This window comes from Helianthus annuus, chromosome 11, assembly GCF_002127325.2.
Source record: "Helianthus annuus cultivar XRQ/B chromosome 11, HanXRQr2.0-SUNRISE, whole genome shotgun sequence".
Classification (NCBI taxonomy): Eukaryota; Viridiplantae; Streptophyta; class Magnoliopsida; order Asterales; family Asteraceae; genus Helianthus; species Helianthus annuus.
In genome coordinates this window covers 72417779-72430062 of record NC_035443.2, presented here as the reverse complement: position 1 = coordinate 72430062, position 12284 = coordinate 72417779, and positions in this window count along the sequence as shown.

Below are 12284 nucleotides of genomic sequence, written 5' to 3'. Positions count from 1 at the left end.
CCATAATGCACACAAAACAGAGTTAGTGATCAATACAACGATTACGAAAATTCCCCGAGATCAATTTGTACAATGAATGTCCAAGTGCAATACTTCGGCTCATTTATCAAAATGACAAACGATAAAGTACAGTACTTCGGCTCATATATCGAATCATCGACAACGATAAAGTACACTGCTTCGGCTCAGTCATCGGATTACCGACGATAGATGAAGCATAACCCAATATGGGCGGCACTTAGACATTCTTTGGATATATTGATTCCGGAAACTGAATCGTAATAGCGATCGAGTTATTACCCTGATTGCGGCAGCACTTCGTGATTCGTGTGTGTTTGTGTAGTATTTTGGCTATAACTCAGTGTTTATAACGAATTTCTTCGTCGTTTTTGTGCCAGAAATCAAGTCTCAAACTGCTCTATTTATACCCGAAATTTGACCCTGTCGCGTAGCGCGAGGGGTATCACTTGTAGGCGTCGCGCTACGCTATTGGTAATTTATGTTAGGCGAAATTTGTCCCTGTCGCGTAGCGCGAGGGGTAACCCTATACGTGTCGCGCTACGCGAGTGGTCACCTATTTTCTATAGGTAGCTTCGTGTCTAAGTAGCTTAGCTGAGTTGATAAAATTGTAAAATTCAAAACGGCCAGCAAGTTATTTAGATAATCGTAACTAGGGTTTTGCCCCCCTTGAGTTTTAGGGGCCCTGATCCTGATTCCGATTGTTCTAAAAATTTTTAGGGTTCATGCCAATTTACTTGGGTGTCTCATTTAGGGTTTCCTTAATAAATAATTACTATTATTCTTTTTATTTCTATAAAAATGATTTTAAATTTATGGGCATTACATATACATATATATCATTTGGTTTATTTTTCACTTTTTAAATGATTTACAAGACAAAGCAAATTACAAGGTTCATGACTAAACATTTTCTTAAACATAAGTCATGAATCTTATTTTCACAAAACCTATGTATCTTACAGGCATTTTTATGCTGACGTACCTATTTTCACATGTGTTTCAGGATATGATGCATAGGATTTATCAAGATACACTTAGGCGGACTTGGGCCTTAGTGACAATAAAAGATGCAAGACTAGTTATTTATGTTTTTACTTCTTTGATTGTCAAGACATTGTAACTCTTTCATTCAATAAGACAATATTTCAATTTCCATGTGTTATGAAACAATGATTCTGTTACAACACCCCCCTACGTTTCCGCCATGTTTTGTTGTCCCACGTGGTCGGGGTGTGACAGAAAAGTTGGTATCAGAGCCAATGGTTATAGGGAATTAGGTTATTAGTAATACTTTGACCTAGTCTATAACCTTCTTAGGACCCTAACGCGAGTTTACGTGCGTTTAGTCATAAAACGATACCTTCACCTATCCTTAGGTGATAACCACAACGAGAATATCAATTCCAAATCCGCTCTGAAAATTAATCATCTGTTTTTTTGATAATTGATTACTAGGTTTTGAACCCTCTATTATAAGGTTTTGAACCCTCTATTATAAGGTTTTGAACCCCTTTGAGTTTTCAAAATCTCGTCAAAGTTTTGGGTCCTAAATAATGTGAACACGTACAAACTGGAAGAGTGAATGCCTGTACCCTGAGTTTTCTGTCTAAGGCCAGAGTGTTCGTACAAATCCACATAATCGGACCAGTCACTCTTACCTGGGAACTCTTGGGGTGAGTATCCACTTATAGGCGAGCATGTCTTCGTGATACATTATGAGGATCTATTTGCTTTGATTCAGCCTTTGTGTGTCATTTGTTTGCTTCGTGGTTCAAATAAATGACCATCACCCATGATTTTGGTCGGTAATTGTAACATCCTATTCTTTCCCAATGCCATTTCATTTGTTTTCTCTCTTGTTTTCCCCTTTTAGAATGCCTCCACGATGCGAAAATCAGGTATCTATTGAAGAGCTGGCAGCTGTCATTACATAGCAAATGACTGCTGCATTCCCGAACATCATTGCTCAATGTAACCAAGCCCTCAACAACAATAATGCCCCCTGCAACTTCAAGACGTTCAACTCGGCTAAGCCATCAAAGTTTTCTGGGTCTCAAGGAGCGACTGCACTTCTGCAATGGTTCGAGAGTTTAGAGAGCACCTTCAGACATGTTCAATGTCCAAATGAGCGAAAGGTAGAATTCGCATCTAGCGTCTTTGAGAAACGAGCTTTGACATGGTGGAATGGTGTGATGAGAGATAGGGGTGTCGATGTGGCACTGGCTTAAACATGGCAAGAGCTTCAAGCTCTGATGATGAAGGAATTATGTCCTCGTCACGAGATCAGGGCCTTAGAAAGGGAGTTCGACGATCTTAAGCAAGTTAGCGGTGAGCATCGAGCCTACACGGATCGTTATGAGGAGTTAAGTTTGTTATGCCCGAATTTGGATAAGGCAATCGAAAAGTACATTGATGGCCTCCCTGACTCAGTACAAGACATTGTGACTGGTACTAATCCCACTATAGTTAGACAGGCCATTGAGCTATCTGCAACCTTGACTGAATCGAAACCAATCGAGGAAAGGTAAACTTTTCCGAAAAGGTGGCAAGAAACCGGTCAAGGAATCGAAACCAATCGAGGAATCAAAGACCATGATTGAACAGACTGAATCCCCTAAGAAGTCAAAGAAGCGAAAGGCTTCTCAGAACTTCGCCGTGGTCGCTCACAATCGTCAAGCCATCCCCAACCAACCAGCTCAACCCCCTACTAGGAAACCATACAATGGAACTGCACCCTTGTGCAACCAATGTAGCCTCCATCATCATGCCAATGTAAAGTGCTGCAAATGCCAAACTTGTGGACTTATAGGCCATAAAACAAGAGTCTGCCCAGCTGCAGCTGCACCAAACCAAGCTGGCAACAATCCCGCTCAAGGTCGTTTCCTACCAGGTTCTTGTTTCAACTGTGGCGAGATGGGTCATTTCCGAAGAAATTGCCCAAATCTTGCTAATGCAAATCCAGCACAGGGATGAGCATCTGACCGACCAGAAGACAACATCGTTTAGAAATAATCACGTCTTATGTATTATTTTCTTTTGTTGTCAAGGTCCATGAAACAGTTGTTATCATTGTTTATAAATAAATCTTTTATTTACATTACAATGTATTTATGTGGTTGTATATATAAAGAACATATCCCCTACAATACCGACAAGCGAGGAATCGTATTCCTTGAAAAGCAAACTACCCCCAAAATTTTTCCATCTTATGATCTCTTGCGCTTCCCACGAAATTCATAAGTACCCGTTTATTCTAAGGAAACGAAGTACAAGGCGCAAGTTACAACACTGGACGAATACCCAGAGTACCACTATAAATCCTTAATAGGGTACCTAAGGGTATTTCCGTAAGTCCTTAATTGTTGTATACCTTAATTTGAATGTGGTGATTCCTTGTAAAAAAATCGAATTTTTGGAAGATCTTTCTATCCTCATAGTTAGATTCTTGATAATGTTTAAAGTACCAAATGAAATCCACGGAATGGATTCCTAGTGTGCTTTAAATGCATGTCCACAGATAGCAGAACAAATTAACAAAATGACAACAAATCTAAAATCAAGGTAAACAATTTTGTGGCTATGTGACTATGTGTTTATGCATTTTGTGTTTTCTTTTATGCATTTTTCTGTGTTTTTGTATACTCTGGATATTTGTTATCCAAATCCTCGAAGAATCTTCCATATCATTCGTATAAGGGATTCATAGTAGGATACCCAAAGGTACTATATAAAATCCTTAATGGACTTCTACGTTGTAGTTAAGTCCCTTGGATTATAAAGTACTACTCCATAATTAGACCCCTTGAGTGGTCTAGTTAAACAGATTGATCCAAAAATCTGGTTAGGAACATCATGTGATGATATAGCTGAAAGGTCTCCTTGGTGGCCTAATTAAAAAGATCATCTGTCGATATAATTAAAAGGGACCCTATGGTAGTCTAGTCACCCTCATCACAGGTTTGATTTTCTTCCCCTAAACATTACATGACGAACTGTGCGGACTGTGTAAGGAATTACGTAATTATGGATGCATACATAATTATGGAATTTAGTGCACAGAAACCACAACCATTGAAAATGACTCCGTCAGTTCATTTTCGTTTTTGAAGATTGTCCGTTGAGGAAATGAATATCCGTTTGTTTATCCTTATCATTTCCATTTCTGAGGAAGCAACCGTTGAAAATGACTCCGTCAGTTCATTTTCGTTTCTGAAGATTGTCCGTTGAGGAAATGAATATCCATTTGTATATCCTTTCATTTCCGTTTCTGAGGAAGTACCCGTTGAAAATAACTCCCTCAGTTCATTTTCGTTTCAGAAGATTGTCCGCTGAGGAAATGAATCCCCGGTTGTTTATTCCTTCATTTCCGCTTCTGAAGAATACTCGTTGAGGAAAATGACTCCGCTTTTCGTTTTCATTTCTGAAGAATGTCCGTTAAGGAAATGACAGGATTATGCCTTGCGTATCTCTGATAGTTATTTGACATAAAGTCACAGATAGACTCTTACGAATAAATTTCGGGGCGAAATTTCCTAAAGTAGGGGAGACAGTGACACCTGGGTCACTGCGACCTTCAAACGAATACCAAGCGAATGAAATATTGTATTTCATACTTGGGATCTGTATAAATATGTGTATCTTTTGCACATATCAATTCTTGTTCGATTTCAAGCTCTAAATCGCTTTTTAGAAGGTTATACGCGCACTGATGCGTAAATATAACCAGTTTAATGCAACGAACACTCCGGAATAGTGAAATAGGCTTAAAATACCTTAAATAACCTTTACATAACTTAGAAATAAGTTTTGAAGGATTTGGTAGGGCAAAATCAAGTTTAATCGCTTACAGGGACTAGATTTGACAAACTGCGAAAGTATGCCGATTTGAACTGTAACAGACATTCCGGAACATGACCATAAGTTAAACATACCATAAATATCCTTTACATAGCTTAGAAATAGGCTTGGAGGTGTTCGGTGTGCTAAAATAAACTTTTGAGTCATTCAGGGACTAAAAGTGTCAAAAAGTGCACAAGTTTGCACTTTCGCGCATAACTTACGTTCTGAATACATCCGGACATCCAAAAATTTATGTAAGCACTAAAATATTTTATTTTAGTGTTTGGCATAAGAAAAATCCATTCGTCGTGCAATTTGGATGGTTTTTCGCGCTTATGCGCATACCGTCGTAATTAAGCGAACATCGTAACCGTGCGGCCAAACGAACCGACACCCGAGATATTTTCAAGCATATTTCATGTTCCCTATGTCTTAACATGATTGTGGGGCTTGAAATTGGGTTTGACGGGTGTTAGAAGTGCCGTTACGCAACGAAACAAGCTACAGGGACCAAAATTGTAAATCTGCCAAAGTTGATGGCTTACGGACCGTAAGCCATGACCCATACGGTCCGTAAGCAGGGGCCAGATGCAGCAAAACGTTTTAACTGATGTTAACAGCCTTTCAGCACTCCAAAGGGCAATGCCTCTTGCCAATCTCTGGGGTTGGGGTCAAAATGAGTTACCATAACATTTCGACACTTGTACGGATGAGATTCGAGCACGTAAATCGATAAATGATCCTAACGGTCTTGCATATCCTATAAATACCCCCCCCCCCATTCTTGCAAAAACCCACAAATCTGATCTAAAAGCTCTAAGTTGAAGCCATTGCTTCATACCTGAGCTCCTGGATCAAGATTAGCTTTCAGGGACCTTTCCTAAGTGTTCTTTCGTTCTTTTATCGCTTCTCGAGTCCTAAAGTCAAACTTTGTTTGAATTTCTGCATTAACGAGTTTATGGTCAATGCGAAGTTCGTTTGAACTTCATAACGTGAGCGTGATCACGATGGTTATAGTCCATAGTGACTATACCTACTGATTACCACGTTATCTAGGCTCAGTGACGAGTCGTAGTTTCGGCCAAAATGCGCATTCTTGCGTATTTTGTAACCAAACTACTCATAGGTATCAAAACCGTTTGTTTTGATACCAAACCTATTTTCTAAACTTAGTTAAGCATGTTCTAACATGCTTAGCTCGTCACTTTTAGTTTAGTGCTTATATAGGGTCGTAAGGTAAGCGATCTAAACAATCGCTTATACTTTCGAACCCGACCCATTTGGTCGATCATTAGGATCCGACCAAATGCATTAGGTGACCATAGTTGTATAGGGAGTAACATTTCGAGGTTATACCTTATGGTCACGACGTTTATTTAGTTGTATGATAGGTAGTTTATATGCCTTAGGTAAATTACCAAAATACCCTTTGAACACCAAAATTCATTTTAAGCATATGTAACATAACTTTTGATATCTAAACTGATTTGGCAACAATATTAGACATGTTAAGGCATATTTTACTTATCATAGGGCTAGTTAAGCGTTCCAAACGCGTTTCACGCGAACGACGCGTTAAAGTAGCATAAACTACCTAAACGGGTCGTAATGGGTCGTAAGCACTTAGGTTAGGTTTCATTTTAGTATGTGGGCTTTATTAAACCATATTACATGAGTTTCCATACTCGTTTGGTTTACAAACCCTCATTCTATCCAATCCTCCGATTTAGGTCCGGTATATTAACATAGTTACCTATATTAGGTGCCGTTTGATTTCCGTGATCTCTAGCATTGTTTGGTTGTTACACAAGGACTTCTAAGCAATCTCAAGTGAGTACATATATCCCTCTTTTACTGTTTTTCAAACTGTTTTGGGGTGAAACACATGTGCCTACTTGCTACTTTCATGCTTTTCATGCTTTCATATCATATGCTTGTTATGTTCATTAGTACATTATAGTACACGATTTCATTACATTTTATGCTATGAATGTCCATTGTGTGCATACTTAGTACATCGTTTTACATTACATTTCATGCTACGTATGTCCATTGTGTGCATACTTAGTACATTGTTTTACATTACATTTCACGCTATGTATGTTCATTTGATTACATACTTAGTGCATTGTTTTCACATGCTTACATTTTTGGTATGACATTTGGTTTGTTCAAATGGGACAATATACATTCATTAACATTAGCTACGCCGTTCGTTAGTAGGTAGTGGTACCATAGGACTTGACAACTCCCATTCCTGAACCCTAGGTTTGTTTGGGTGGAAGGAATGACCGAATTCGATAAACATAACACAAATAGACCTTTAATTTGTTTAAAGGTCTATCACCACAGTCACAAGGCTTGAATGTATGCATTTTCACAATACCGCATAGATGTTTATATCAGTATAGCATGCATTTATTCCACAAAACATAACTTTGATTTAAACCATGTTTTACTTCAATACCTTGTTTTTGTGCTTTTTACATATGGTTTAGTTGATATATTTCACTTACCCTACATGATATTTTGGGTACACATTACATGATTTACATTAGACATAAACATTTTGACATTCATATACACAATTCATGATTTACATTAGACATAAACATTTTGACATTGATATACACAACTCATGATTTACATTAGACATAGACATTAGACATGGTTTTCACACAAACATTTTGACATTTGATTATACATAAACATTTTACAATGGTAGTTTGGTTTGAGTAAGTGATTTAAGTAACGAGGCGTGTGTAATATGATACAAGCATGGTGGATACGCCGCTGGTACTTCCTATATATAAGTGCTTGTATGGTATTACATATCGTAGCGTTATTTGAATCATTTCAATTTGAGACATATAACATTTTATACAAATAACATACTTTTCACAATACATTGTTTACAAACAACTTATCTAATACAAACTCATTTTACTTGGTTATTTACTTAACCATGTATTATTTCTTTTATACATATATATCATTTGGTTTATTTATCACTTTTCAAATGATTTACAAGACAAAGCAAATTACAAGGTTCATGACTAAACATTTTCTTAAACATAAGTCATGAATCTTATTTTCACAAAACCTATGTATCTCACAGGCATTTTTATGCTGACGTACCTATTTTCACATGTGTTTCAGGATATGATGCATAGGATTTATCAAGATACACTTAGGCGGACTTGGGCCTTAGTGACAATAAAAGATGCAAGACTAGTTATTTATGTTATACTTCTTTGATTGTCAAGACATTGTAACTCTTTCATTCAATAAAACAATATTTCAATTTCCATGTGTTATGAAACAATGATTCTGTTACAACACTCCCCGTCGTTTCCGCCATGTTTTGTTGTCCCACGTGGTCGGGGTGTGACAACTTCAAATGTTTCGTCATTCAAATTGGATTTCGACAATAAAAATTCTTTACTATAAACCCGTTTTCCCGACGTTTTTGAACTTTTTCCAGACGAACTCGAACTCCTGACTGACAAACACGAACTTTCGGACTCGGACTTTGACTCTGACTCCTCATCCTTATCTAACACCTGATCGACCATTCTTTTTATTAATTCGGACTCATGATCTGTGTCAGACGCTGTGAATGTGATGTCAATGTTGTCTGGTAAAACATCGGTTAACTCGGACTCTAACTCTATGTTGACTGCCTTTTTTACTTGTTCCTCATTCGGTTTTCTAGGCGAGTACCCTTCCCAAATTGGAGGCGGACACTTATTATAACATACACTCTGTTTCTTACCGGTATCCTTTTTCTTCTTTGGTTGTTCGTCTTCAAATGCTTCAAAACCTGCAACAGTTGGATAAATTCAGTCAATTAAGTAATCAGAACTCGAATAACTTCTTAGTAATCCTCTGATTCTTTCATTTTCAGCTTTCTCAATTTCCAACTCTTGCTTCCATTTCGCACATTCTTCAATATAAAAATTTATCTCTTTCTGCTTCAACATCATTGTTGCATTTATCATTTTCAAAGCATCTTCTCTTTCTGAATTTGTCTTTTGCAAATTGTTCACTGTTTTGTTCAACACATCGTATGATTCTTTTAAATTCTTAACATCAAACGGTAACTTTTCTTTTAACTTTTCTGATTCACTAAACCTCTCATCTTTTTCTTCACATTGTTTGCAGGATTTCAAACATGTAAGACACAGTTTTGTGACTTCAACAATCTTTTCAATCTCCACAATCTTTTCTACTTCAACTATCTTCTCCACTTCAACTATCTTCTCAACAATCTTGATTTCTTTCATTTCTTTTGCAGCTTTTCTCTCTTTGAGTTTCTTCAGTTTATCTACAAAATAAAATTCAAAACTGTCAGAAGATAAACGAGTTTTTCCAACATTTATCTGTTCAATTTCTTCATCATCATCACTGCTTTCTGTTGAACTATTTTCTGAAGAAACAGATTCTTCATCTTGACTTTTCTCTTCATCAGATAACACAGCTATCCATTCCTTCATCAACTCTGGCTTTTGAACAATCTGAGCAATAAAAGCTTTAATATTTGAAGCAGCTGGAATGTACTTGTCCCAGCTAAAACCTTCAGCCACTTTCTCATCATCTTGATCAATAATGCCATAATAAGCTTTCTTGTTTGCATCTTCAATCATTTTTCCATGTGCAGTTTGTGAATCCTTTTGTTGATGCGGATGATTAGTGATTTGTTGATATATAGCCTTTCTATAATAATCATCCTTTCCAAATGGATTCTTTGCTCCACTAGTCTCTTGATTTTTGCACTCTCTTTTGAAGTGACCTTTCTCCCTGCATTTAAAACAAGTAACTTTAGATTTATCAAAACCTAAAGCTGAAAGATGAGCATCCAAAAAATTATTTCTTCCTGTAATCATTTTGAATTTTTCAGCTCTTCTCAAGACACTAGCTAGACACCATTTGATGTCCATGAGCTCTAATTCTTCTGCATCGATCTGATCATAATCTTCTTTGGTTAGCATAGGATTACCAATTTTTCCAGCAATCAGTCCTTCATAAGATTCCAAAGCAGTAACCAATAATGCCATATGATTTTTAACGACTTCCTCAGAAAAATTTTGTCCATTTTGAAGATGCAATGCCACATTGCACTGAATCATATGCCCATTTCCAACAGTTGCACTTTGAACACTTGGAGGATTAACATTTGAAAATCCACTAGTGTTGACTGAACTTTGACTAACTGATCCAGATGAATTTCCTGCACTAAATGCGGTTTGGATCTTTGGACTTGTTTCAACAGTTTGAACATTTCCTTTGTAGTATAGTTTAATATCTTGTTGATTGCTTGAGTTGTTCATTCTGGCAATCTTCTGTTGTTCAAGATCCTGTGCCTCAAGCTTTTCAATAAACTGTCCGATTGATAATCTACTAAACTCTCCAGAATTCTTTAAGATCATGAGATAAGTACCCCATTCTTTCTGCGGTAAAGCGTCAACTAGCTTTTCAACCCATTCTGCTGGAGTTTTAGTAATTTTCAACTGAGACATGGTACGCACAAGATGACAATATCTCTCAATGAGAGTCTTTCTAGTCTCACCAGGCATACTACTAAACAACTCAAACTCCTTTTTTAGTAAAGATGCTTTACTCTTGAGCATCTCTTTACTTCCTTCGAATTTCTTATCAAGTGCTTCCCAGATTGAAAACGCACTCCCATCATGCTGAAGCAAAATAAAGATGTCTTCTTTGACAGCTTGTTGTAGAAGACTAATCATCATTTTCTCTCCTTTATAACTGTCTCTCTCTTGGTCTGTGAATTCTGAAATGATTTTATCAACTCTCAAAGCAGTGTGTGGTCTAACATACTTTGTTTCAATACTTTCCCAAGCTCTTAGATGGTTTGCCTGAACCCAATTCTCAAAACGATTCTTCCAACCATGGTACTCCTCAATTCCCATAAGTTTCGGGGGTTTTTGTAAAGTTCCAGTTTCGTTTTCCAAGTTCATGTTTTGAGCAATGGCAACTGGAGTACTTGAAGATGTAGCAAACGCGTTATAGAACTCTTCTTCCATGATTCGGTAACAAGTTTCACAAATAAACACTTTTAAATAAGATTAGGTTTCAAGCTAAATTACTTCCAAGCAAAATCAAAAATTCAAGCGGAATTCCAGTGCAAACGGAACCACTTGTTTCAAGCGGAATCAAACTTGTGTTTCAAGCGGAATCAAAATTTTCAAGCGAGATTAGTACTTTCAAGCGAAATAACTAAGTTATTTCAAACGGAATTACAATTAGAAGCGGAATCAGGCTATTTGAAGCGGAATCACTGATTTCGCTTGAAAATCTCAAGCGGAATAACACCTTTGAAGCGAAATCAGAAAGTGCTCGTTCAAGCGGAATAACCTTTTTAGTCCATTTTTACCACTTTTAATCTGAATTTTGTTCTGAAACTCTCAAGGGTTTGTTAAAACACAGTTTTACACAATATATTGAAAAATGAGCCGATTTTAACCGTGAAAAGTTGTTAATTTTTAAAAGAAGGTGTACAAAACAGAAATTTAAAGCTGAATCGGTAAGAACTCCTCCTCCTGGGCTCTGATACCACTTGTAGGATCGTGTTGCGACCCAAACGAGTCGTTCAGAGGCGTTCTAATCTGTTTCAGAGGCGAAAACTATGAAACAGACATCGAAACAGCTTGCAAATCACTTTAAACAACTTTCTGATTGATATAACAGCAAGTACAATCACTGGATAAACCGGCAGCACCTCGGTATCCAAATCAAGAACTATTCCAATGATTTCGCTTGAAAGACCTTTATATAGACAAAGTGATTCCGCTTGAACATGACATTGTGCATTTCAAGCGGAATAAGGTTTGATGATTTCGCTTGAAACTGACACATGTTATTTCAAGCGGAATCAGCTCATTCAAGCGGAATCAGCCTAATTTACACTTAAATCTGCTATTTTCTCGAACAATGTGCCCTGATCTAACAATCTAGTACAAGACTCGATACAAGACGAAGACGACAGATGTATGCACCAACAAGATTGAAGAAGAAAATGTCATGTGCCATTAATTGAAGTTATTTACAAAACTTAGATAAAGATAAAAATAAAGATAAGTGATATCTATATATTAGTTATTCAATATTAGAGTAAACTGCCATTTTGGTCCCCGATGTTTGGTCACTTTTGCCACTTTTGTACAAAACTCAAACCTTTTGCATCTAGGCCCCTGTGGTTTCAGTTTTATTGCCATTTTGGTCCAAAAGTGAAATCAGGTCACATTTGTCTTATAAAATTCTACTATTTTGCCATCTTCCTTAGAGGCAAAATAATCATTTTTATAAAACTGAAAATAAACTATTTTAAAAAAATCTTAATTTTTTGTAAAACCCACCTCCCCCACCACTACCACTTCCTCCACCGTCAATCCACCACCTCCACA